The sequence below is a fragment of the Hemicordylus capensis genome, chromosome 3 (assembly GCF_027244095.1).
Source record: "Hemicordylus capensis ecotype Gifberg chromosome 3, rHemCap1.1.pri, whole genome shotgun sequence".
Classification (NCBI taxonomy): domain Eukaryota; kingdom Metazoa; phylum Chordata; class Lepidosauria; order Squamata; family Cordylidae; genus Hemicordylus; species Hemicordylus capensis.
In genome coordinates, this window is record NC_069659.1 from 11,473,552 (window position 1) to 11,501,174 (window position 27,623).

At 45.5% G+C, this 27,623-nt stretch overlaps 1 protein-coding gene across 6 annotated transcripts in view; it reads right to left on the reverse strand.

Moving 5' to 3' along the window:
• The window catches only part of TENM4 (teneurin transmembrane protein 4), a 1,105,140-nt gene that overhangs the window by 824,126 nt on the left and 253,391 nt on the right, over window positions 1-27,623 (reverse strand). For 5 of the 6 annotated variants that reach the window (XM_053305915.1, XM_053305917.1, XM_053305914.1 and 2 more), the window contains one exon: window positions 23,953-24,075. The exons of the other annotated variant lie outside the window; for it this stretch is intronic. The gene's annotated coding sequence lies outside the window, so the exon portion shown is untranslated. The remainder of the gene's footprint in view (window positions 1-23,952; window positions 24,076-27,623) is intronic. 6 annotated transcript variants of the gene reach the window in all.

A 27,623-nucleotide genomic window follows, 5' to 3' on the forward strand; every position in this document is an offset into this window, starting at 1 on the left:
CGCCCCATTGCCTCCTCAGTCCCAACGTCACCGGAAGTACCTGACATGCCTGTGTGCATCGGTGCATGCATGCGCACGTCACACTCATGCGCCCAACATGTGCACGAGTGCGCCGATGCGCACAAGCACGCCGGGTACTTCTGGTGACGTCGGGACCGAGAAGGCAACGGGGTAGCAAGGAGGTACGCTGCTGCCTCGACGGTCCCTTTCCAAATGGAGCACCGGTGGGGGGAAAGTGGAGGGAGGGATAAGTGCACCCTCACCTGCTCTTAAAGTCAACCCCCCCGCCTTTGAACTTCCTCCGCCCATTTCTGTGCACATCCCTAGTCCCTACCCAGTCATTCTCGAGTGCAACAAGGGCCAGGAGCCCACCTTGTGCCTTGGGAAGCTAGAAGGACACTGTTCTCTGCCAATTAGCTTTTGCTTTTTGTTTTTCCAGTGGGAGGAGAGAGAGGATCCCATCCATTTTGTTTACCCCAGTTAGATCAAGATACTGCTTGACAGGACTCTGGAGAAAGACCATAGCTCAGTGGTAGAGCACCTGCAGTACGTCCCAGGTTCAATTACTGGCATCTTCAAGTGCGGTCTAATTAAAGACCCCTGTCTTAAAAGCTAGAGAGCTGCTCCTCGTCAGTGTAGACAACGATCAAGAAGATCAATGATCTACATCAGCTTCACGTGATACATTTGTCTTGCTGTAGGAGGAAGGATGGGGTTGCTGCTTGAGTCCATCAGTTAGAGTTTGGACCAAAACATCTTCAAAGTGAAACTGGAAAGAGAATTTCAGGGTTCCTCCCAAGTACAACACTGAAGAATTTTCACAGACAATTTATTCATATTGAGTGTCCCTGTTGCTCCACCCTCTGATATTTTTGGCCACACCAGCCTGTCTTCACTTCCACCAGCAAGAAGCTGGTGCATCACAGGAACAGGAAAAGCTTCTCTATTATTGTTTCAGCAGCTGAGCAACAGTGGAGTTGCCGAGGAGGTTCATCCACTCCCAGCCCCACAGGTAAACTGTGGACCAGCTTGGCAGTCCCCCAAACTATTGAGTTCCTTCATGCACAAGCAGGACACTCTAGTCCTTTCCAGGACTAATTTCTAGCCAAGGCCCTGAAACACTGAGGAACATGAACTGCCCTCCTTCTCTCCACCCCTCCCCTTGCTGAATTATTCAAGAATCCACTGAAGACAACCAACCCCTTCAGGAAGAGGTGGGCCACTCTAGCTCTCCCCAGGAAGACTCTATGGCCCCAATGCGATCTTACTTCTAACCATGAACTACTGCACAGAACGCAACCACAAAATGGGCACCTGGGCACTACGCAAGGATCTGGGTTGGGACTAAGAACTGGGGTGTGTGAGTGTGTGCATGTGTACATGCATGCACACACACATTTTACACTGCAGTATGTCCTTTTAAGAGAAAAGAAGCCAACTGAGTCATCAGATATCATTATTAGCACATATTGATGATATCTAGGATAGGAATAGAATAAACATTTATTATTTATATATTTAATGTTTATTTATTTATTATTAATTTTGTGTGTGTGTGTGTGTGTGTGTGTGTGTGTATTCGTTCTGTAGCATGCATAGGTTCCAAAATATGAGATCTTAATTTATCTCCGTGAACATGACAAGAGGCAATTCTTTTCAGAAGTGTAACGCTAAATACCTTGTCAGAATGTTACAGTAGTTTGGTTCTCCTAGTGAATTTTCTAGAGATAACAGAGGCATCTGTACACATTATTGGACTTTGGGGCGTTTGGACCAGTGTTGTCACTCTTCCAGGATGGTTTTTCCACTTGACAAAGATTAACATCGAAACGGAGGTCACTGGGTCACCGTTGTGGATTTGTGGACTTGTTTAAAATGGACTATATCACTCTTCACACAATGGACTTCACCATTTATTTCTTCAATGCTATATAATTAGTTTCACATACATGATTTTCTACTGTTATCTTCATTTTATCTTAGGTTGAGAATATTTTTGATTATAAAATTATACTGGACCAAGGTGTTGCATGTGCTTTATTGTATGGTTTGTGCACAATATGTTGAGGAGCTTATTGTTTCTAGTTTGCTATTCTAGCATTTTACATCCAGCCAGATGCCTCTGGGAACCTCACATGTACAGCACAAAGGCAACAAGACTCCCTTATTCTTTGACCCCTCCCAAATCTGCTGTTCAAAAATATACTGCCTCTGAACCTGGAGGTTCAATGTGGCTATTATGGCTACACGCTGCTAATAGACCTGCCCTCCATGAATGTGTCCCCTTCTAAATTCCCTTGTAAAGCCAGTTAAGCCTGTGGCCAATATTGCATCTTCTGCCAGAGAATGCAGGCATAACTTAATTATGTATATATGTAAAGGTAAAGTGTGCCGTCAAGATGGTGTCGACTCCTGGCGACCACAGAGCCCTGTGGTTGTCTTTGGTAGAATACAGGAGGGGTTTACCATTGCCATCTCCCACGCAGTATGAGATGATGCCTTTCAGCATCTTCCAATGTCGTTGCTGCCCGATATAGGTGTTTCCCATAGTATGGGAAACATAGCCTATATATGAGAACTATGTATGTAGTCTATGTATGGGACTATGTATGGGAAACATAGTCTATGGAAACATACCAGCAGGGATTCAAACCGGCAACCTAAGGCTTGCTAGTGAAGTTATTTCATGCTGTGCCTTTAAATGCACAGTAACAAAATGCAGAGAAATCAAAGTGATATACCAACATGCATGAATCAACAAGAACTCACCTCAGAAAAGAGAAAGACCATTTTTGCCCTCAAGATAAAAAATCATTTGTTTCTCCCCTGGATTTGACCACATAACTGCAAAGGCCTCTCCTGCAAAGGCCTTCCTCCATAATAAGTTGCTTACCTGGATTTATTTATTTTTTTAAATGTTTCACGGTACCTAAAGTTCCATCTAGGTTCCAAGTTCCCTCCCTGGCATCTCCAAATAGGGCTGAGAGAGACTCCTACCTGCAACCTTGGAGAAGCTGCTGCCAGTCTGTGTTGACAATACTGAGCTAGATAGACCAATGGTCTGACTCAGTATATGGCAGCTTCCTATATCCCTCTGATGGTCTTCCCCCACATGAACCTGCACTAAGACCATCCTTCACTGAGCAGGGGATAGACTAGACGACCTTCAAGATCCCTTCCAACTCTAACCTCCTATGATTCTGTGATCTCCAGGTGTCCGTAGCCCTGCTTCCAGAGGTTAGGCAGGGGATGACCCCCTTCCAGAGCACTACCTGGTGCCTAATCTGATGCCTTTACACCAGCAGGAGAAGACTGCTTTATTTTTATGGGCCTTTTACATTCTTGGCTGATCATTTTATTTGGCTGCTGTGGTTTTTTGTTTGTTTGTTTTAACTGCCACTCTACTGTTGTCATTTGTTTTGATTTAATATTATTATCTTAACTTTTTGCATTTGTTTGTCACCCCGAGAGCACTTGTGCTGAAGGGTGGGATAACAATTGCGCAAATAAATAAATAATTGGGACAACTTCTAATGAAAACCAACACACACACGTCCACGCACACGCATGCACACACAAACACATGTGCGTGCGCGCACACACACACACCCTCCAAGCACACAGTAGCTTTTTTGTTTTGGTTTCCCCCCCTTGTTTACACTCTAGCTGATAAACCCAAGCTTAACAGACCGGCATTCATTACATGATTGACCTTTCCTTGTTAACTGAAGTAGACAATGATGTGTTTTGGAAAATTGGACAATCGTCAATTTAATGGGAAAACTATTTTGCTTGGAAAGATCTCCCACTTCAGTTCACAGCAAATTACTGCGGTTGCTGCACTAGGTTGTTGGCAAATTTGGACTATATTTTTCTACGAATCTAGAGCTGGGGCTTTTTAAAAACAGCAACAACGAATCCATGTATTTGTTAGCAAAATTGTCATGCCAGATACACAATTTGCTGACAGTCACTCAGTATCATAGCCGTGAGATAGGTAAGCACACCAGATATAATTAGATGGTACTAATGCAGGGTGCTTTTCTTTTTTTCTTTTGCAAGCCTTTGCTGAGATGCTACATCTGTGACAGGAGAAGGTATTTGAGAAGACTAATGCATCAGCCTTCCAGACCTTCTGTTCTAGGGCATGGGGAGTTCAAGTCTTGGCACTGTTGTTCCGATTACCACTTAATGGTCCTGATGCTGGCTTGTGTTTTGCATGCTGACATTTGCTCCCAGAAAAGAATGGAGGGTGGCGGGAGGGGGGGAGGGAGGGGGAGCCCACAGATCATGAAGTTCTTCCACTCATCAAGGGAAAAGCAGCAACATCTGCTGTGGTCAGAGGTGCTGCGTTGCTCAAGCTGAGCGACAAAGGTGTCTGTGGCGGTTTAAGTCGATACCTTCAGCAAGAGGCACCACACTAGGTGATAGGATGTGTCAGGCAGAGAAGGGCTCCTTAGGATGCTAGGCAACATCATTTCCTCTGCTAACTGATCAAAGAGGCACCTTTTAAAAGTGCCGATTCTCTCTCTCTCTCTTTTTTAGCAGGGGGAGAGCAACTGGCCCTATCCAGCCCCAGCTGAGCACCCCTCCAGTGGCGGCTGCTGGTGTGTCTACCTTGTGTTTCCTTTTTAGATTGTGAGCCCTTTGGGGACAGGGATCCGTTGTATTAATTTATTATTATTTTCTCTATGTAAACCGCTTTGGGAACTTTTGTTGAAGAGCGGTATATAAATATTTCTTGTATTTGTAGTTTCAAATATAGCAATAGTAAACTCTCATAATAATAGTCACTGTATCAGTGCCTGTTTCTGCAAAATTAACATATTTTCAGACCACTACCTGAACTCTCTCCCTCTCCCTCGGTTGGTTTTAATTTGGTCCTATTTTAACAAACTCTCACATCGTTTTATATGTCTCACGGTTTTCTTGTTTCATTGTTCTTGAAAGCTACTGCACAGAGTATTGTACTGGGGGGGGGGGTTGATATAAATATTTAAAATAAAATAAATAAACAAACATCGCTGCCCAGAGGGAGAGAGCAAGGAAAGCGTGGTTAAAGCTCCTTCAACAGGCTGCCATTGCTTGTTTATTCAGAGAGGGCAGGTGAAGGCAGTGACAGCTAGAATGAGGAGCAACTGGGCCAGGGGCGTAGCTATAATTGAGTGGATGGATTCAAAGAACCCAGCCCCCCCCTGCTCCAGTTCTTGAGGGTCCCCCAATTCCACCCCTCCTCATTTTCTTCATTATTTGTGAACTGCCCTGAGCTATTCTGTAAGGGCGGTCTAAAAATCGAACAAACAAACAAACAAATAATAAATAATTATCTCCCTCACTTTGAGCATCCCCTAGTTATACCCCTGAACCATGCCACGGGGGCCTTTGGTCATTGTGAGAGGGGATCATAAGAGTCCCAGTCCTTAGACTGGGAATCCTTGGATTAGATCAGCCAGGCTTCACGACTTCAGCCCTCTTACAGATGTTTGACTACAACTCCCATCAAGCCTGACTATTGGCCACTGTGGTTTGGAATGATGGGAGCTGTAGTCCTAAAACAGCTGGAGTGCTGAAGTTGTGCAGCCCTGGATTAGATAGACCAGGGATTCTCAACGTTGGGTCCCCAGATGTTATTGGACTTCAACTCCCATAATCTCCAGCCCTAGTGGCCTTCTGTTGGGGATTATGGGAGTTGAAGTCCAATAATATCTGAGGACCCAACGTTGAGAATCCCTGAGACAGACCATTGGTTTGATCCACCAGAGCTCTTCTGACGTTCTTATCAGCAGTAAGAGGAGGCTTTAAACATGACCACTGACAATGAAGCTGCCACTACCAAAGCCACAAGGAAAATGAAACATCACGGGGCTCTTCTTATTTTCAGAGTTGCACCACCGGATTTAGCTCTCCAAATCCGTTGGGCTTCTTCCTCAACTGCGGACTCCAGACCTTGGCCCATATGCTTGCAAAGCTTCTGTTTTTGCCTTGGTCTTGCAGAATACGCTTACTGTGCATTACCCATAAAACCAAGCTGTCTACGGTAAGCACAGTAAAATCCAACGCGCTGTTAAAGCCATTTACAGACAGTAGCTGAGCTCTGCAGCTGACACCCCAAGCAGTATTATTCTGCCTGGGACTCTGCCTTCTTATGAGTAATATGTAGCAGACAATTATGTCTAGGCAATTAGATGGAAGGTCCTATTAAGTGTATGGGTTCTCCCTCACACGGGCCTTTCATTTCTCTCTCTCCTGAATTATTTATAATTTAACTCTGTAAATGTAGCACAATGCTGTTGCTGCCGATGCTTTTTAACTACTACAAGAAGTGCTTCCGGGGGGTGGGGGGCATGTGCCTGAAAGAAAAAAATGCTAACCAAGTGGTATAATGTTGTACAAACCTGTCACCTTCGCAGTCTGGGCAAGAGTGAGAATGAGGGCGGAGTTTACGCATGATTAGCAGGGCTTTATTTTATATTTTTGCCTCTGAAAATGCTACTTCTTTTGTTACTCAAAGGAACAGGATAATTTCCTAAGGAAGGTAAGAATCAAATAAAGTATTTTAATATTTTTTAAAAGGAAGGTAAGAATCATGATCATGCTTATGGATACGATCCACAACCCTGTGGCCGTCATTTGTGTACATCACCTGGGAAAGGTATATTTACAAATGGGCTCTGACCATTTTCACTGAGAAGTTAGACTATTCAGGAACATTCCATGACATCACCACAGCTAAACCAAAGGCTAATGGTGGAGGTCCAGTTACGGTTACTACTGGCTCCTTTGGTGGCTACTTGGGACCAGGTCTTCTCTGTGGCTGCTCCCAGGCTCTGGAATGCACTCTCTGTCAAAATTAGAGCTTCTCCATCTCTGGCTGTTTTTAAAAAGACCATTAAGATACACCTGTTTTCTCAGGCTTTTAATTAATTAATTTTAAATGGTCTGTTTTATAGTGTAAAATTGTTTTTATCATTTTATCCTGTTTTATATCTGTTGCATTTTAATTTATGTACACCACCTAGGGATGCACATGTTGGGTGGTATATAAATGTGATAGATAGATCGAAAGATAGATAGATAGATAGATAGATAGATAGATAGATAGATAGATAGATAGATAGACAGATAGATAGAGTCTAAAGCCCTGTTCAGACATTATATCTGTGCACTCATACATGTTTTCTTGTTAATCACTATAGCCAATCACTATAGCCTTATTCAAACATTATGTTCACCATCTACTGTGTAGTAAGTACAAATCTGTGCACAAATATAGATATTCACATGTTATATTAAATGCTAAAAGGAATTCAGGTACAGTCATTCACAGAAAAACATGTATGGATGTACAGACATCTGTACACTTGCACAACATTATGGCTACATTCACACATAATGTGGAACCAGAGTTGAATGGGCCAGAGGTTCCCAAAGCGTTATGTGTGAATGCATGCAGATGCAGTTTGGTGTGGTGATGTACCTGAGGTTTCAGATTTCTGACTCCAGTCTGGACCCTCAGGATGTAGTGAGTTTCGATGCAGCAACCTGAGTCTGGATGCAGCCTGTGTTGTGTCCAACTGTGGAACCTCAGGCTGCATCCAAGCAGAGGCTTGAAGCTCCTCCCTCAACTCTGGCCATGATTGGCTGTGCAGGCTGTCCTTCAAGCCAAAAGGAAGCCTGCACAGCCAGTTCCCCCTTCTCTCTGCAGTCTTGCTGACTGCAGTATGATCACTCCCTGTTACACCTTAATTCAGACGGGAGAGCAGGGGGAGTGAAACTACGGGTCCATGTTATGTGTGAACGCAGCCAATGTCTGAATAGGGCTTCAAAAGTGAATCTGGGTACAGGCCCCCCAAAATGCACAGTATAGATAGGAAATGTTCTGGTGGATCTGTGTTCAATGTAGTGTGTGAATAACTGTACCTGTGTACACTGTATACTCAGAGGGGCTCTTACACCTGGACTTCTGGGATGAAGTCTAGGGCCTCCACACCCCCTGGCGGGGGGGGGATCCCTTTTAGTCTGTCCTGGGTGGTGTGATCCACTGTTCCCTCTAAGGCGTGTGCACGTGCGGGCGCTCACAAGTTTTTTTGATGTCCACTCAGTTAATTTTAGATCCCGCTCAGGTTGAATTAGGAAGGCCCCACTCTGAATGCAGGTGCGCACACAGTGCCTTGATTCTGCCGCCCAGAACAAAACTCATCCTGCATAGAGATAGGGAAAAAAATCATACCATGTGTTAAAAATAATGTGTGTGTGTGGGGGGGGGGGTGTCCAAAAGTTTTTAGGTACATAGGAAGCTGTCATATACTAAGTCAGACCATAGGGCCATCTAACTCAGTATTGTCTACCCAGACTGGCAGCGGCTTCTCCAAGGTTGCAGGCAGGAATCTCTCTCAGCCCTATCTTGGAGATGCTGCCAGGGAGGGAACTTGGAACCTTCTGCTCTTCCCAGAACGGCTCTATCTCCTAAAGGGAATCTCTTACATTACTCACACATCAAGTCTCCCATTCATAAGCAACCAGGGTGGACTCTGCTTAGCTAAGGTGACAAGCCATGTTTGCTACCTCAAGACCAACTCTCCTCTCCCAAAAGGCTCTAAAATTACCTAGGCACAGCTCTGCGTACACTTGTTGGATGGGTGTTGAACATAATTCCGAGCCTGCTCGGAAGGGCGGTAGAAAAATCGAATAAATAAATAAAAATAAATAAATAAATAATGTGTGAAAAGGGCCTGAGTTACAAGCAGATGAAGAGTGGCTGCCTCAGATGCAGAAGTGCCATAGCAAGGCTTCCTTCGCCACCCATTCAACTTCTCCTGTCCCAGAAATCTCTTTATGAGTGGCCATCCCACCTGAATGCTACAGCAAAGCCCAACTCCTTTGGCTCAGCTGGGACCAACGGCTATTTGGCTCCTCCCCCTCACACCTTCCTCAGGCAGTGGCCTGAACCTGCAGTACCTGAATATGCCTATTTGCTCCTTCCCTCCTCCTCTTTTTTTTTTAAAAAATCAAGTCTATTAAATGGTAAGCCATTATGGTAAGCTCATGGTCCTGCCACTAACAGAGACCTGATTGGTGTGGACTAGAGACAGGGCCTTCTTGGTTGCAGCCCCTCAGCTTTGGAACAATCTCCCTCTCTCAGGGTCCTTAAGAAATTGTTGAAGACCCATTTATTTAGAGAGGCATTTTAACATATTAACGGCAGCATATACTGTATCTGGTGTGTTTTAACTTTTAATAAATAATTTTACATTTGGTTTTAACTGAGGCTTGTTTTTAGTTAGTTTCTATTTTATTAGTTTTATTTTTTATAGTGTGTTTGTTTTACTGATTCCATTAGCTGCCTCAAGCAGTAGTTTACTGCAGGGATGGGGTATAAATATTTCAAACTAACAAACTAACAATTTAGACTGGCATAACTGCATAACATCCATTATCGGCTGCACCAGCTACCCAAGCTCAATTTTTAGCTCTGGTCTTCACCTTTAAAGCCCTACACCAGGCCTTGACCATTTTCCTCTGGATCTAGGAGCCAGCTCCAAAATTTAGGAACCTGACAATGGGCACTTGACAAAATTACCAGACTTAGTGATGGACATTGTGGAGGGGAAGAGTAAATGGGTTTCTCTCTCTTCATCCCCTTTGCAAGTAGCATACAAGAAGCAGAATCACGGTTGCCTGAAACAAAGATTTTATTAAGTAACTGCCTGTGCACCCACATGAGCGGTGCAATGGTGAGCCAAATGGTGACCAGAGGGCGGGGGGCAGGGAGCAAGCTTCCCACAATGCACCACATATGCAGAGCAGTGTATTGAACATAAGATCAGCCCTGGTGGATCAGGACCGAGGCCTATCTAGTCCAGCATCCTGTTTCACACAGTGGCCCACTAGATGCCTCTGAGAAGCCCACAGGTAAGAGGTGAGGGCATGCCCTCTCTCTTGCTGTTGCTCCCCTGCAAACTGGTTTTTAGAGGCATCATGCCTCTGAGACTGGAGATGGCCCACAGCCACCAGACTAGTAGCCATTGATAGACCTGTCCTCCATAAATTTGTCAAAGCACCTTTTAAAGCCATCCAAGCTAGTGGCCATCACCAGATCCCATGGCAGAGAATTCCACAGATGAATTAAGCGCTGTGAGAAAAAGTACTTCCGCTTGTCGGCCCTAAATTTCCCAACCTTCACTTTCATGGGGTGACCCTTGGTTCTAATGTTGTGAGCATATTTCTCCATGCATAATTTTATACACCTCTGTCAAGTTTCCCTGTAGTCACCTCTTTTCCAAAATAAAGGGACCAGATGCTGTAGCCTTGCCTCATAAGGAAGGTGCTCCAGGTCCCTGATCATTTTGGTTGCCCTCTTCTCACCTTTTCAAGTTCTACAATGACCGTCTTAAATTACAGTGACCAGAACTGTATGAAGTACTCCAAATGTAGCCACACCATAGATTTGTATAAGGGCAATATAATATTCACAATTTTATTTTTAATTACCTTTCTAATTATTCATAGAATAGAATTGGCCTTTTTCACAGCTGCCGTGCATTGAGTTGACACTTTCAATGAGCTGTCCACCCCCCACTCCATTGCAAGATCTCTCTCCTGGTCAGTCACTGATAGCTCAGACCCCATCAGTATATATGTGAAGTAGGGTTTTTTTTTGCCCTAATATGCATCACTTTACACTCTCTTACATTGAATCACATTTGCCATTTTGTTGTCCACTTCCCCAGTTTGGAGAGATTCTTTTGGAGTTCCTCACAATCTGTTGTGGATTTCACTACCTTAAATAGCTTAATGTCATTTGCAAACCTGGCCACTTTGCTGGTTACCCCAACTTCTAGATCCTTTATGAACAAGCTAAATAGCACTAGTCTCAGTAGCGCTCCCTGGGGGACCCCACTTCACTCCATTGTGAAAACTGTCCATTTATTCCTACTCTCTGTTTCCTGTCCTTCAACCAGTGACCAATCCACAAATGAACCTGTCCCCTTATCCCATGACTGCTATGTATACTCAAGAGCCTTTGTTGGGAAATTTTGTCAAAAGCTTTTTGGAAGTCCAAGTGTACTATGTGAATCAGATCACCTTTATGGACATGCCTGTTGACACTCTCAAATAACTCCTGATGATTAGTCAGTCAAGACTTGCCCTTGCAGAAGCCATGCTGGTTCTCCTTCAGCAAGGCCTGTTCTTCTATGTTTAATAATTTAGTCCTTAAGCATGCTTTCCATCAATTTACCCGGCACAGAAATTAAGTTAACTGGCCTGTAGTTTCCCGGATAACCCCCTGGATCAGTTTTTGAAAATCAGAGTTACATTAACTACTTTCCAGTCCTCTGATCAGAACCTGATTACAGGGACAAGTTACATATTTTTGATAGATCAGCAATTTCACATTTGAGTTCCTTCAGACCTCTTGGGTGGTTGCCATCTGGCCCTGGTAATTTGTTATTTTCCAGTGTTTCAAGCCAGATTAGAATTTCCTCTCTCGTCACCTCAAATTGGCCCAGATTTTCAGCCTCCAAGCCTGAGAAGTTCAGTTCCAGAGCAGGTATATGGTCAGTCTCTGCCATGAAGACAGATGCAAAGAACTCATTCAGTCTCTCTGCAATTTCCTTATCCTCCTTAATAATCACTTTCAAGCCCTCATCATCTAAGGGTCCAATTGCCTCCCTGGTAGGTTTTCTGCTTCTGGTGTATTTAAATAAGTTTTTGACACTTCTAGCTATATGCTCATCAAACTCTCTTTTTGCATCCCTTATTGTATTTCCTTTGCCAGAGTTTATGTTCCTTTCTGTTCTCATCATTTGGACAGAATTTCCATTTTCTGAAGGAAGTCTTCTTCCATTTTATAGCTTCCCTACTTGTTAGCCACACTGGCGTCCTCCTGAAATAGGTGGTACCTTTCCTCCTTCTTGGTATACATTCCAACTGAGCTTCTATTATTGTGCTTTTAAATAAATTCCATGCTTTCTGGAATGATTTGTCCCTCTTGACTTTCCCTTTCAGCTTCCTTTTTACCAATACCCTCATTTTTGAGAAGTTTCCTCTTGTGAAGTCCAACACATCTGGGTTGGACTTCCTTGATAATTCTCCACTCGCATATGAGCTGAATGGGTTCACACTATGGTCACTGTTCCCCAATGGTTCTACAACTCTGACATCTCACACCAGGTCCTGGGCACTACTCAGGATTAAGTCCAAGGTTGTCTTCTCACTGGTTGGTTCCATGACCAACCACTGGCGAAGCACCTCGCTGCCTGGCCACTCCTCCTCCCACCCCGACTCTCTGACAAGCATGGCCACCAGTCACCTGGGATCAGTGCTGGAAGTGGCAGCCTCACACACAAATAGTTCATCAGATAGGAAGGGGTTTGTTCTCCTCCTACCTCATTTTTAACCTGGGTAGCCAATCTGGGCTACCCACAGTCTGAGCTTCTGGCTTGGGAAAGCTCCCACTGCTGCAGATGACCAAAGCTACCTGGGTAGAAGTGGGTTAACTCGAGTAGCTCTGGCTGTGAAAACAGCCTTCCTGTCTGGTCGGACTCTTCAGGGCTGTTCTTATATTCTTACATGTAGCAGGAGGAAGACTGCAAAGCTTACTACCAGCATCAGCAGTCATTACCAAAAACAGAAGAATGAAAAATCACAAGTAGGCCTGTTAATGTTTGCTGCCATATAAGTTTTCATTAATCTTTTCTAAAAACTGCTTCTTAGAACACAATTTGTTGGGAGGAAAAATTGTGTCAGCAAATATTGTTGTGATTGCCAGTGGTATAATATTTCTCCACTTGGTCAAGCTGACTCCTCAGCTACTACCTGAACTTTTCCTTTCATATTTACCGGTAATACCTTCTACACGGAGGCACTACAAACCGTAAATTCACTAATGGCTGTAAAGTGCTTTGAGATGGAGGGTTACAGAAATGCACAGTTTTATTATGCTCTGTCTGCTCCAATAGGCATCTGTGTAGATATCGCTGTGCCCTTGCAGCCTATAAACAGCCAGTCAAATGTAGCATTGACCATGTAACCCAAGGTCCTTCCCTTCCCTTACTTTTGCGGTAGATGGGCTGCACTCTCGTGGCTCCTTCCTTCACTGTGAAAGTCATGGGACACGTCTCAAGACATGTGGGAGAAGCCTGACTGTAGCTCCTCCCATCAACACATCTCACAACCCCAAACCTGCCCTTCTGCTCAGATTTTCTGGAGAGGACCTTCTGTGTAGAACCATGCTTAGTGGGTGGCATTCAAGTTGGTGGGTTGAGAGCTTGTGTGGGCCTGCCCTAAATATTTATGGACAAAGAACGCCAAGACTGAACCACAGGCAGACACCAAGTGGAATTGAAAGGTAGGGCGTCAAGTCAGATCGCCAGACTCATAACCAAAGAACAAGCCAGGACCAGGGAGACTATCAAGGCCCAGCCAAAGTCCTAGCCTACACAGGGAACCTTTATAGCCCCTTCCTGTTAGGGATGGGACCATAGCTCAGTGGCCAAACACATAGACTGAACCACAGACAGCCCCTAAGTGGAATTGAAAGTGGGGTGTCAAGTCAGACCATCAGACTCATAACTAAAGAACAAGCCAGGACCAGGGAGACTACCAAGGCTGTGGGCTAGTTTGGACAAGACTCCAACCAACCCCCTATAATCATATGGTGGAGGACTGTGGGTGTCAAGGAATATCAGCAAGGGTGTAGCAAGAGGAGAGTGGGCCTGTGTTTACATAGTGAACATGGGCGGCCTCCCCACTCACGACAGTGCCCTCTGTAGTGGTGCACCTCGGGATGCATGTGTACACCCCGCACTCCTTCCTCCCCCAGGTCGGGGCTCCCATCGCTTGCAGCCACCAGCTGCAACTGCTGACACCCACCTCCTTCCGCTGCTCACCAGGCTCCACCCAGTTTCCTGGTGAGCAGGGGTAGGAAGCAGCTGGTGGCAGTGGCTACAGGTGGGCAGGAGCCCTGGCCATGGAAAGAGGGGAGCTCAGCGGCTCCTCCCAGATGCTTAGCTGCTCCTGGATGCAGGATGCGATGGGTTTTGAACCCGTCCACCCTTACAGCTCTGCCCCTGAATATCAGATCTATGTATCTTAGAGTAGAACTGTAAAATCTTACGGACATAGGAGGCTGCCTTATACTGAGTCAGAACCTTGGTCCATCTTGACCAGCGTTTTCTTCACTAACTGGCAGCAGCTCTCCAAGGTTCCAAGCAGTAGTCTCTTCCTGCCCCATCTGGAGATACCAGGGATTAAGCCTGGAACCTTCTGCATACAAAGCCAATGTTCTTCCACGGAGCAATGGCCCCATCCCTTCAGTGTGCATGTCTCCATCCCACACCCAGAGCATCACAAGCATTATGCTCGATATCAGGACTTATAAAAACTGCAGGTGGCAAACTCCAGCTTAAGAGAGGCATCTCCTCCTCTCTGTCAGATTTTTCTGGGAGTGATTTTTTCAGAGATCATACTTGCTGTGACACACCCGTGCAACATCTAAAAGCGAAGGAAGCAAAGCTTCCCTCAGAAATATTGATTGTTCTCACATGCAGCTATATGCAGATTTAAGCATTTAATTAATCAGTCAAATGAAACTTATAGAATGAATCATCTGAGATGTCTTTAACTCAAAAATCAGGGCTATCCTCAGGTGCTTCATGAATAAGTTTGGGAAATACATAGTAAGCTGGTTCACACAATTGTTTGAATCTAGGTTTAATGTGGGTTACTAGCATTGGATTGTGTGAACCATGCCAAGGTGGCTGATGGCCTGAGATTCACACAATCCCATTAATGTTGGCAACCTACATTAAACCCAGATTCAAATGACTGTGTGAACAAACCTATTATTATGTTGGGCAAGTGAGGATTCATGAGGGCATTGGCCACTGTGTAGCAACCACAGATTTAAGTAGTGGGGATCATAATGAGAGGCAAGAGGAGTAAGCTCCTTAGAGAACAGCTTTTGTCTTATAGTGTTCAGAATACTGGACAAGGACCAAGAAGAGCCAGGTTCAAATCTTTACTTCGTTAGGAAGCTCGCTGGGTAGTCTTGGGTCAGGCACCATCTCTCAGCCATACTTTGCAGTGTTGCTGTAAGTATAAAATGTAGAGTGAGAACTGAATATGCTACCTTGAGCTCCTAATAGGGATGTGCATGAATCAGCTCAGTACCTCCTTAGGGAAGCGCCAAACCAGCTTGGGTGCCCACAGCCGAACCGGTCCGGTCAGGTGGGGAGCGGTTCCCTTAAAAAGCAGGTAAGCAGGTCCTTACCTGCTCCTGCACAGCCCCATTGGTTTTCCGGTTGCAGCACTTGCTCTACAGAAGGCCACGCATGGCTGTGGCACAGCTCCCTGCAGCCTGTGCACAGTGTCATAACGCACATGGCCACTGTGCACAAGTCGTGGCTATATGCATGCCAGTACTGGGTGCAGCCTGCAGGGAGCAGCACTGCAGCCGTGCATGGCCTTTTGTAGAGCTAGTGCTGCACCCAGAAAACTGATGGGGCTGAGCAGGGGCAGGTAAGGACCTGATTACCTGCTTTTTAAGGGAACCGCCCCCACCCCACCCCACCCGTGGCTGCCCCAGCTCATTTGGGCTCATCCCTAGCTCCCGAGCGGAAAGATAGGATTAACAAACGCAATAGATAAATAGGCAAAGTGGGAAATGTAAAAGAAATGCCAGGAAGGAGGCAGTCATAGTCTAGACAAGAGGTGACACAGAAAAATGTTACTTCTCTGCACATATCACCCTCACACACACACACACACCATGTCATCTGCAGGGAAGGCCATCAATGCAATTCAGATTTCTCCGGCTGTAAAACAAAATCAAATTGCAAACCTCCAAAAATGAAACCTGCTGTTTGCCTGGGTAGCTTAAGCTGCTGAAGTGTTTATTGGGGTTAGCTAATATTTGAGCTGTTCTTTTAAGCTGGGCTGCATAACAATTTGATTATGAACTTTGGGATTTTGCAAAGAGAGAGACTTAAGCAATGGTCTCGTCATAAGGCTTTCCCCTTGTTTGGCAGAGGCCAGAACTATCTCCCTAGGAGTTCCTAGCAGGCTCTTAGAGTAGTGAGGGAGGGGACGGAAGGTTTGCTCACTGGTCCCAAAGAGGAAACCCCTGTGTGTGCCACAACAGTGGTCAGCTTCATGGCTGCAGGGGTGAGAGAAGGAAGAAGGTGGAGGCAGCAATGAGTGGAGGAGGAAGTTGGCAACCAGGCAAAGCAGGGGATGGTGGCACACCCCACATACAAGCGATGCGGGGAGCAATGGGGGCGGGGGACATCGGCTACCCTTGGGCTTGTTACGCCCCTGCTCACAATGTAAAATGAAACACAAGGAAGATACCAGCAACAGCCCCTGTTCAGAGACTCTTCTATATATTTCAAGTGTAGCGCAAATTATGATGATCAAATCCTGGTGCCATACAAGGACATCATCTAATAATCTTAGCACAATCTGCTGGCAGTCTGTGAAAAGCCGGTGCCTTTTCAAACTCTTTATTCTGACCTGAGAAAGATATGGTGGTCCACTTGATGCACTGTGTTACGTTTCCACAGTTCTCTACGCTGGGGCTGCTGTGGACCTCTAAGCAGCCCTGACACTGCTCTGAACAAGCAGTTGCGCAAGCAGTCTTGTTGCAGTTTGCTGTATGTTGCAAATAAGGAAAACTGCAGTAGTGCTGCTCGTGCAACCCCTTGTTCAGAGCAGCACTGGAGCTGCTTAGGAATCCACAGCAACCCTGGGCTGGAGCACTACAAGGACGTAATGTTACACACAAAATGGGCCAGTTTATTCATGATTATGGCATATTGCCAGAAGATGGCGCTAGGAATAGTACACAATGTCCTTGTACACCATGCTGATTTCTCATTTTTAGCCTACTTTCCAGTTGGCTTATGAGATCATCCAGCATTCCATGAAGCTCTTCTCACAATCAGTGAGAAGAGCTTCTGGCGGGTCTGCGGGGAGAGCGGGCTTAGCCTGCTCTCCCCGCAGACGAGCAGCCTCCAAGCCCTGGGCGGCTGGATCAGCCAGCCACACGACTGCCGGCTCTATCACAGAGCTGATGGAGGCTGCAGGGATCGGGGCCCCTCTGGCCCCCAGAAGTTCTAGGATGCCCCACACAAGTGTGCAGGGCATTCTGAAGAGACCCCCAAGGCCAGGAGGCTGGCTGCAGCCTTCCGGATGGGGGGTCTACTCGAGTGTTGTTGCGCTGCGGCAGCACATGAGCAAAAAATGAGGTTAAGAGAGCGCTCGCTCCGCTAACCTCATTTAAGGGGAGGGGGAATTAGGCGGGCTAGCCACCTTGGGACCATCAGGCTTTCCCACGAGCCCTGTGGTTCCGACGATCACTAGAAAGTGGGCTAGGTTCCCTTAGCCTGCTTTCTACTGATCGTGGAAATAGCTTCCGTGTGTGTCCATCCGTGTGTCCGTGTGTGTACGTCCCACATCAACTTCACAGTGCCTGGACCAATATGAACCAAATCAAGCAAAGTTGTAGGGACATACAGGGACACCTCAATGGTGTAGTTTGTGATGATGTCATCCACCCCGATTAAAGATGGTGGACGCACAAATGTTTGAGGTGCAAGTGGGCTGACTGGTGAAGTGCCTGACCGATCTGAACCAAATTTGATACAGGTATACACATATGGATGGTTCAAGGGCATAGTTTGTAATGATGTCATCCACCCCAATTCAAGAAGATGGACACGAGGACATTTGAGGCACAAGTGGGCTGTCTTGTGAACTGCCTAACCGATTTGGACCAAGTTTAGTCCAGTTGTAGGGATAATGAAAGGAAAGTAGGCAGATTAGTTCTTACTAGAAGAACTTGTTCTTATCATTGTAACTTGGACTCATTTTATCACTGTAAATGCAATTGTTGGAATATATCACTGTCAAGTAGAGCCCCTGGGCTGAACAGGAACAGTTCCTCTCCTCCTGAGAGAGAGAGACCAATGTAAAAGTGCCTCTTGAAATCAGTTAGGAAGGGTTGCTCTTGACTTATACTGAAGCAAAAGCAGTCATAAGGGATATGTGGTACTCCTATATTCCCCATGTGAACTTGTTTTGCTGTTTAGTATCCCACAAGAAATTCAAGGAATTGAATTGCACTGGGCTGCCCTGAGTCTATTCTTAGGAATGTCTGAGAGGACCCTCACCCCCTTTATAACATGACTTGTGAAGAGCATTTGCTTAGCAAGCAGAAGTCAAACCTGATCACTCCTGCATTATCATTCTCCCCTCCTCCCACCACGAAGTTTGCGCGCACACACACACACACACACACACACACACACACACACACACACACACCTGGCAATTGGGAGACTGCGCAGCTCTCCTACCCTTACTGGGGGCTCCTCCAACCCTTTTTAGGGTCATGAGACTTATGGCCTCAGTTTGCCTCTGCTTCTTGCTCCAGCAACTTCGTTTGTGGATGAGTTTGGCCTTGTTCCTGCTCCCTGCTTTTCGATTCCTTGGCTTCTGACTCCTTGCTTGCTTTTGATTCTGACTTTGCCAGCTCCTGCTGGACTGACCCTTGGCTCCTGACCCCTGGCTTATTTGACTCTGACCTTGCCTGCTCCCGTTGGACTGACCCTTGGCTCCTGACCTCTGCTTGTTGTGACTTTGGCTAGGTCTGCTCCTATAGCATGGTTCCTGCCACACATGACTTGCCCAGGTACGGCATGGACTACAGTTCCCATCATCCCTGACTTTTGGCCATTGCAGCTGGAGATGTTGGACTCCACTCCAGCAACATCTGGAGGGCCAAAGTTGTGTAGCCCTGATTTACAGTGTGTCTAACACACTCACTTGCTTGCTCACTCATTCACACACATTAAAAATAATGTAAGAACTTACTATAGAACAGCAGCATGACAAAGGAAAATACCAAGCCATAGCCAATTATGGCACCCCAAAGCATTCTTTAATAACCAGGTTGTTTAATCACTGACTGGGCCAAGCAGGCCTCCTTCAGAAGGGCATTCTAAATCATGGTGCCACAACTGAGAAGGCCCTGCGATCTTCGATGCCCACTCAACCCTCACTGGAAGGGTGAGAAGCAGGATCTCACATTTCAGTCAGAGACTACAAGTAAATTCATATGGGACAAGGTGGTCTTGCAGATATCCTGGGCCCAAAATGTTCCTTTGTTTATTATTGATTTTCAAAATGTATACGCCCATCTTTCTTTCAAAGTAACACAAAGCAGATGACAACACAGACATTTAAAACCATAAAACATTGTATAAAATATCGGCACACAGTCCAGCAGCAGCCAATGTAAAGTCCAGTCCAGTAAAAATACAATCCACCAAATCAATCAAGTCTGAAAGCCTCTTAAAAACTCCTGCATTGGCCAGCACCCATCAATATACAGTGAGGCAACTCTGTTATCTGAGCTTTAAAAGGTGAACACCAGCACCTTGAGTTGTGCTTGGAAGCAAATCGGTAAACAATGCAGGTTGGAACAGCATCTGAATCATACGCTTGCCCCCGCTGGGAGTCTAGTAACTGCTGCATTTTGGACCAATGGATGGGTCTAAGACAATGACAATCACCATTTTTCAAGTGGGGCCCACTTTGGCAAAAACCCTGCAGTGTGAGAGCCATTTCCCACTGTGCTGACTTCTGCACAGTACTGTCTCTTTCTTAGTGCTGGGAAAGCCCGTTAAGAGTGACGGAGCCATCACTCAAGAGCTCTAAGAGGAAAGCCCTGGAAAGGGCTACGCCTGCCATCACTCTGTGCATGCCTTTCAAGATGGTGCAGGGGCTCAAGTGGGCTCCATTTCCCTGAAAGGAACTTCCAGTGACTGCTGGTGGTGTCTGTTTTATGTTTCTTTTTTAGACTGTGAGCTCTTTGGGGACAGGGAGCCATCTTATTTATTTATTACTTCTCTATGTAGACCGCTTTGGAAACTTTTGTTGAAAAGCAGTATATAAATATGTGTTGTTGTTGTTGTTGTTGTTGTTTTTAAAAGAGGCTCCCAGAGATGAGCAAATCACATCACTATATGATGAGGATGGCAATCTCTGCATGGTACCAGGAGGGATGTGCAGAGTATTCAGCTGAAGCTTCATACAATCCCAGTAAACAAATAGACAGGGAGCCATGCTTAGGGTTAATGGGGGCTGATCCTGGTCCCAGGATCATGCAGTGAAAAGCATTGGGATAAGCACCCTTCCAAGGCAGCTCCTGCAGAGCCCGAGATGCTGCCGCAGCATCATGACGCAACCCGCGGTGTTGCAGTAGTATTGCAAGGATGTTTCTCTGCTGTTGCAGGCAGAGGTGTTGCTTCTTTATTTACTTAAAATGCGTACCCTTAAAAAGCCCTCCAGGCAGCTTACAAAACAAAGCATAATTTCCATACGGGAACAACAATAAAGCCAAACAAAGGACATACTTCTGAAACATACGCCTAAAAACAACAACAAGAAGAAAAACATCACCAGGCCAGCATAAGAAGAGAAGCTAACTCAGGAATCAGCAAAAGCCTGGTAGGATGTTTCAACTAATTTCTTAAGAGCATCGATGGACCACACCTTACAGACCTCTATTGGGACAATGAACTGCAAGGCCACTACAGATGAAGTCCTGCTTCAAGTGGAAATAGGTTTACTCTCCAAGTATTTCTTTTTTTAAAAAAAAATTGAAGCAGAGTCTCCCTGGATGATTGAAGTGTACCTAAAGGTTCAGACGTGAAAAGGAATTCCCCGGGATACCTTGGGATCCATCCACTTATTTATATCCCCATCCTGCCTTTCTTCTACCATGAAACCTATAGCAACATACCATATATAGGATTCCCAACCAGGGACACACACAGACATATATTCCCAACATACACAGGAGGTCTCCCTCCAGGGACTGACCAGTCCCAGATTTGCTTCGCTTTAGCAAGGTTGCTGCATTATGTGCCTTTAATAGACGACACCTGTTTTAATACTAAAACCGTGATCGGAGTCCAGAAGCAACTTGTGGCAACCAGTGGAGCTCCTTTATTACTGATAAATAAGCTCCTCATGGCTAAGCCCACCCAATTGCCTTAGCCTAGCAACCACATCCTGGACTTGCCATGGCTTCCAAACTATGTTAAGGGGTAGCCTCATGTAAACTTGTTCTAGTAATGAAGTCACCCTTTATCGTGACACTTTAAGATCAGGGTACCCCAAACCTAAGGCAAGCTTGGTGTGAAAGCAAGTTCCACTCAGGCTACGTTAGAGTTCATAGAACCTTTGTTGAGTCTGGCAGAAGAAAACAGAGAGGTCTTGGGCACAAGAGAATTCCTGGGACCTGCATCGATTTTCTATATAATTTTTTACAAGTGCAACATTCGCTTTCATTTCCTGACAAACGGCCCTGTTCCCAAAAGGTACCCATAAAAACATGCTGGGTAATTTTCACCTGGCGTAAAGCCGCCAATGCATCAGCAGCCATCTCAAGTGGAGTGCCTGAGAATCTGGCCTTGGTAGTTTGGTTGGTGCTGACCAGCCGTCTGGGAAGCCAGACAGACAATTACCTGTACACAAAAGCACATTTTTCTTGCAACTTTCTCTTTTGTCTTGGCTGCAACTTGGCAATCAAATGCCTGATAATTAACCCTGATTAGGTTTCTTTTTAGATTTTAAATCAAAGTTTGATCCCTGGTAACAGGCTGACTTCATATAACTCTATATCATAAAGGCTTCCAATACAATCACTGCAAACCTTGTTCCATAAACCAGTTAACCTACAATCCTAGGGCTTTGTTTTGAAAATTTTGGCACCTTAATCCAAACTATATTGACTTGGAATTAAATTCTATTTATTTTACTTCCAGAAAGTAACATCTTATTCGCAAGAAACAGTGCTCAGTATTGGATGCGTAGGGCCGAGTCCCAAATTACTTTATCATACACACACTTATAGAGAAGGAGACATACGTTTTGTGACATTTTGTGCCCGGGGCTGATTGTACCATTGTATTCGTTTATCCCAGTAGTCACTTGGGGAAGGATGCTTCTGAAATTCTTATGTGAATTCTCTCGCTGGGTTATGGAGTTCCAAATGGCCTAGTCTTGTTTCCAGAGTGAAACTGATACATTCACAATGCTCTTTTTAATTTTAATTCTTCTTCTTATGTCTGAATTTTGTACAGAGCACTATCTGTGCTCAATTTGCTGACATTTTCCATGCCTTCAGTTCATTAGCCTTTCCCCACCTGTAGATTAATAAACCATGCCAAAAAGGAATTTGATTGATCAAACACAAAATTATTTCCATTTAGTGTTTAGCAGCATGCAGGTGTACTTGTGTGAAGTGACAAAATGCCAAAATAATAATAATAATAATAATAATAATAATAATAATAATAATAATAATAAAAAATCTGATGTGGCTGCACAACATTCTATACACACTTTATGTTCAACGTTCGTACAAACTATATACGTAGGTAGAGATCTATATGCAGGTAGTTATTCACACATTATGCTGAAAGCAGGTGCAGATGTACATTTCTTGCCTGTATTTCAGGGGGTCTTTCTTCAGGTTAACTTTTAAAATGAACATAGGTACACTCATTCACACAGGTGCATATAAATCTGTGTGACGGACCATAGGTACAAGCAAATGTCTGAACAGAACCTGCTATCTCAATATTCTTTCTGGTGTCTTGCTAATGTATCAGTAAAATATAGCACAAAAAGTATGTTGATACGATCACATGTATGACCATATTAACCAGAGATGAGTTTAATCAACACACACACGAAATTGCCTTACATTTTATAAGAAAGGCAGGATATACATTTTAAAAATACTTAAAACAAATATTGGTAACAGGAAGGAAATAACCAACTGAAGGGAGTGAAAATCATGGCCAACTGTGCATGATCCAGTTTTGGGATTAATTTTAGGCATTCCCCAGCTGAATGAAATTCAGGATGCATGGGATTCAGGGTGGAGGGAACCAGAGGAACAATAAGGGCATGGACTGGGAAAAATCCTCTTGCAGTTGTGAGACTCAACCTATCAATGCATATAGCAAAGCCAAGAAAAATATATAGAAGTAGCCATTCCTAAATCATCCTAGATACACATCCTCAAACACAGGTGTAGATCTGTACGCAAAGCTGGCTTAAGGGTTCTGTTTGCTACCATAGCTGTGGGAGTGAAGGTATCCTGCATGTACTGAATCCCATTCCAGAACCCACGGTGATGTCGCTGAGGATTCTGGCGTGCACGCTCTGGTTGCATACGGAACTATGTCCACATGCATGCAGTACAGTGTTTCTGACATGGCAGATGCCGCTTGAATTGCACTGTCCAGGTTTACTGGCTGGTCCACCTGAATAGTTGAGCTGGCCCTGTTTGCTTGTATGAACATGGAATGTGGGAATTATGCCCTTGGTCCTGTAGTTGTCATGGGACTAAATCCACTTTATCCTTAATATTCCAGATGCAACTAGTTCATGGACTGCAGCCAAAAATCCATCCAGACACTTGCGCATTCAGCCAAAATCTCAGACCTCTAGGTCAGGGCTTCCCAAACATGGGTCTCCAGATGTTGGACTACAACTCCCACCATCCCCAGCCACAATGGCCAAAGTTGGCTGGGGATGGTTATAGTCCCACAACATCTGGGGACCCAAGTTTGAAGAGCCCTCCTCTAGGGCATTTTTCCAAGGTGTAAAACACCTATACTATATATTCTGTCTGAAAACACCATGGGCATCAGCTGAAGCACAGCACTATGGCCTCAGGGCAACACGCATATCGAACCGAACTGAAAGAAACGGAGCTGAACCAAACCAGATGAAACCAGACAAAGCCAAACCAAACTGCACCACAAATTCTCACTTTGGCAAGGCACCCCTGCTACTGTGCATAAACATCTTCCAAGCCACAGATGCGCATGTCCCCCCTGCTCAGGTCTGCTTGCCTTTCCTACTTACCCATAGGTGCTCTGTCTTCAGGGTCTTTAGGAAGCACCACACCCCCACGAACGGCAGCGATTGTGTCGGCAAACTTGAGAGACAGGTTTAGGCAAAATCCTTCCAGAGAATTAGATTCAGCCCCTGGGGAATGAAAACATCCTTTGAAACAGCAGGGCGCATGGAAAGAAATCCAAGCAGCAGCCGAGCCCCAGGACAGGTAAATATTAAGCCGTCACCGAATAGGAAAACCAGAACCAAAGGCACCAGTATGAGAAATGGCGCAAGAGACAAGTGCACTAGATGTGCCACCCCCGCTTCAAAACAATGGCACAAGGGATCCAGCGGTGGCTCAACCTGGTGTAATAGGACATGCGGGTTGCTGGCTGTTGCAATGCTATTGCAACAGTCTCTCTCTCTCTCTCTTTTTTTAAAAGCAGAGGCTGCGTGGTAATTTCCTATAGGCAAGGACTGGCGTTGTTATTGTGGGTATTGGTGCCTGTTTTGCTTTCTTTGGCTTTTTGTCTCCCTCTTTCTCTTGGACATTTACAAAGGCTGGGAAGGACTTTGCAAAGGGAGGGCAGGTGCTGGGCAGAACTCGCTAGGCTTTTGATTCTCTCTTTTCATTTTCACCGAGCTCACATTTCTTTTGCTGCCCGAAGGAGCTTTAATCAGAGCTTCTGATGAGTCATACATAGTGGCTTTGGAGGGGGAGTCCTTTCCTGGGGAGATGGGGAGGCTAACTCTAGCTGCCCCCCACCAAAGAAGAAGGATAAGACCTTAAAGCTAAAGGGGGGGGGATCTGTCACGTGGAGAACAGGAGTAAGAGGGAAGTATTTATTTAGCTTATTTTTGTACCACCCAATATAGCAATAGCAATAGCACTTACATTTATATACCGCTCTATAGCCGGAGCTCTCTAAGCGGTTTACCACGATTTAGCATATTGCCCCCAACATTCTGGGTACTCATTTTACCGACCTCGGAAGGATGGAAGGCTGAGTCAACCTTGAGCCCCTGGTCAGGATCGAACTTGTAACCTTCTGGTTACAGGGCGGCAGTTTTACCACTGCGCCACCAGGGGCTCATAGGAACATAGTCATACTCATAGGAACATAGGAAGCTGCCATATACTGAGTCAGACCATTGGTCTATCTAGCTCAGTATTGTCTTCACAGACTGGCAGTGGCTTCTCCAAGGTTGCAGGCAGGAGTCTCTCTTAGCCCTATCTTGGAGCCCTATCATATCGTACTGTATGCTTTGGTAGTTTGTTGGTTCAATAAAAAAATCTTGTCCTATTAAAAAAAAAAATCTTGTCCTATCATGGAGAAGCCAGGGAGGGAACTTGAAACCTTCTGCTCTTCCCAGAGCAGCTTCATCCCCTGAGGGGAATAGCTTGCAGTGCTCACACATCAAGTCTCCCATTCAGATGCAACCAGGGCAGGCCCTACTTAGCTAAGGGGACGAGCCATGCTTGCTACCACAAGACCAGCTCTCCTCTCCCATCTCTGGGTAGTTTACGTAATATGCAATACACATTCAAAAACAATGAGGTTGTTCTCATGATCTAGTGAGTGGGGTGGCAGGCAGCTGGGGGTGGGGGGAGGCTTGTTTTACTCAATTTCCCACAGACGATCGAGTTCTGCTGTTGGGAGCTTGAACCACACTCCCAGACGAGCAGCACTGCATTCCTGTAGTGCTGAGCTCCAGGGATCCCACAATGCTCTGCACCCCCAACATTGGGTGGTTGCCCTTCTGTGTTTCAGCACCAGTTGCAAGCAGCCGGTGCTGAAATACGATCGACAAAACATGTTTAGGTGAGAGTTCACTCCCATAACCTCATTTAAGAGAAGGGCTCCCTAGGTGGGCTGGCTACCGAGGTGCCACCGTGAGTTGGTCAGCTCCCGCGGGTTCCCATGGGCAGCAAATCCCAGACTTTTCTGCCCTAGCCCGGTCTTGGCTGCTCGTGAGAACAGCCTCAGTGAGTACTAACAATGTAAAGTTTTAATACAATGTAAGGTACAATTTCATAGAAGACTCAGAGGAAAGAAATATATTGAGCAAATAATAAAGCGGACAAAGACGAGGACAAAAATGAATGTGACGGGTGCAGACTCCAATTTGCAAATATTACTGAGTCCCAATGTACTAAAAAGATTTTAATAGTTTATGTAATATACCAAAATTTAAGAACACAATCAACATTTAAAACATCAAATTAGCTAACAATATATACTTCAAAATGCTTTAACTAAAGGCTTGATTAAACAGATTCATCTTCAGCTGTTTCTTAAAAGTAACCAGAGATGGGGAGACTCTAAAGGGCTAGGACTGGGCTCAACGCATTGCAGTAGTCCTCGGGAGAACTACAGATCCCAAGGGCCACCAGGCCTTTGCTTGATTTGCTGCAGAACTAAGTATCAGACAAACTAGAGGAAGGGGGCAACCCAACCCCCCAACTTCTCAGACCCTATGTAACATCACTACTTTTACTAGGACACGGTGCTCACAGGAGTGTGGGGAGGAGCAAAAAAGAAAGCCTCCCTCCTCCCTGCATGGTGCTGTGGCTGCTGCTGCATCTCCTGCTGCCCCGCTGTCAATGAGACTGGGAAATGAGGGCTGATGGGGAGGCTAGCAGTGGGAGGGGACAACTCCTCTGAGCTCAAGAGAAATCTTGGAGCACTGGAAGTTTGCCTCTCCTTTGGAGGAGGGCTTCTCATGCCCCAAGAATTCTTCTCCGAGAGCGGGCCTGGAGACCTTTGCTGGTTTCTCTATACTTCCTGAAAGAGCTGTGTGGTTGGGTGAGGGAGGGGAGGTTATGGGTGTTCATAGCTGTCAGTGTCTGGTCCATGGAACTGAATAAACTCCCCTGTGAGTAAGAAACAGGGGTGACTCCAAGAGGTAGCAAGGAGAGTGCCCCCCAACCCCTCAATCCTGCTTTCTCTTTTGCTCCCCCATTTGAGGGAGTGGAATTTTACAAGTTTCAGACAATACAGTCCTAGTATATTGTGGTCCTATAGCTTGAATTAATTATTTTAAAAGGCCTGTTTTGTTTAAAGATGACTTCCTCCCTCCCTCATAACAAGCAGCAGATGCCAGTGCATCCATGTAGGGAGGGGACTCCTCCAGTCTCCCAAGAGCAAGGCCAACCCCTTAAGCTTCCTTCCTGACCAGGAACTGGGCTGGGTGAGTCCATGTGTGCAGGGTCATCTCCCCTGCAGATTTCAGCTGGCCTGGTACTGACCTCTTTCCTCACCCCAGCCTTTCCTGCCACATGGGTTAGGAAGAGAAAACTAGCTGGGAAATTCGGAAGCAGACTGGGAGAATTGGCCTAATCCAAAAAGACAGTATTTTCTAAGAGGGATCGGGCCCCATTTCCTGATTAAGTTTGGAAATGGCAAGCAAGTTTGTTAATAGTGTAAACAAACTAACCTCACTTACCTTATCTTTGTGAGTAATGTAGCAAAATCCTCACCACTCCCAATAATATTCTTTGCTACCCCTTTGCTCCCTCAAACTAGTTAAGAACATAAGAACAGCCCTGCTGGATCAGGCCCAAGGCCCATCTAGTCCAGCATTATGTTTCGCACAGTGGCCCACCAGATGCCGCTGGAAGCCACAGCCAGGAGTTGAGGTTAGTTGTTCGGTTAGACACCCAAAACTATGAAATAAATATAATTTATAGAGCTTGG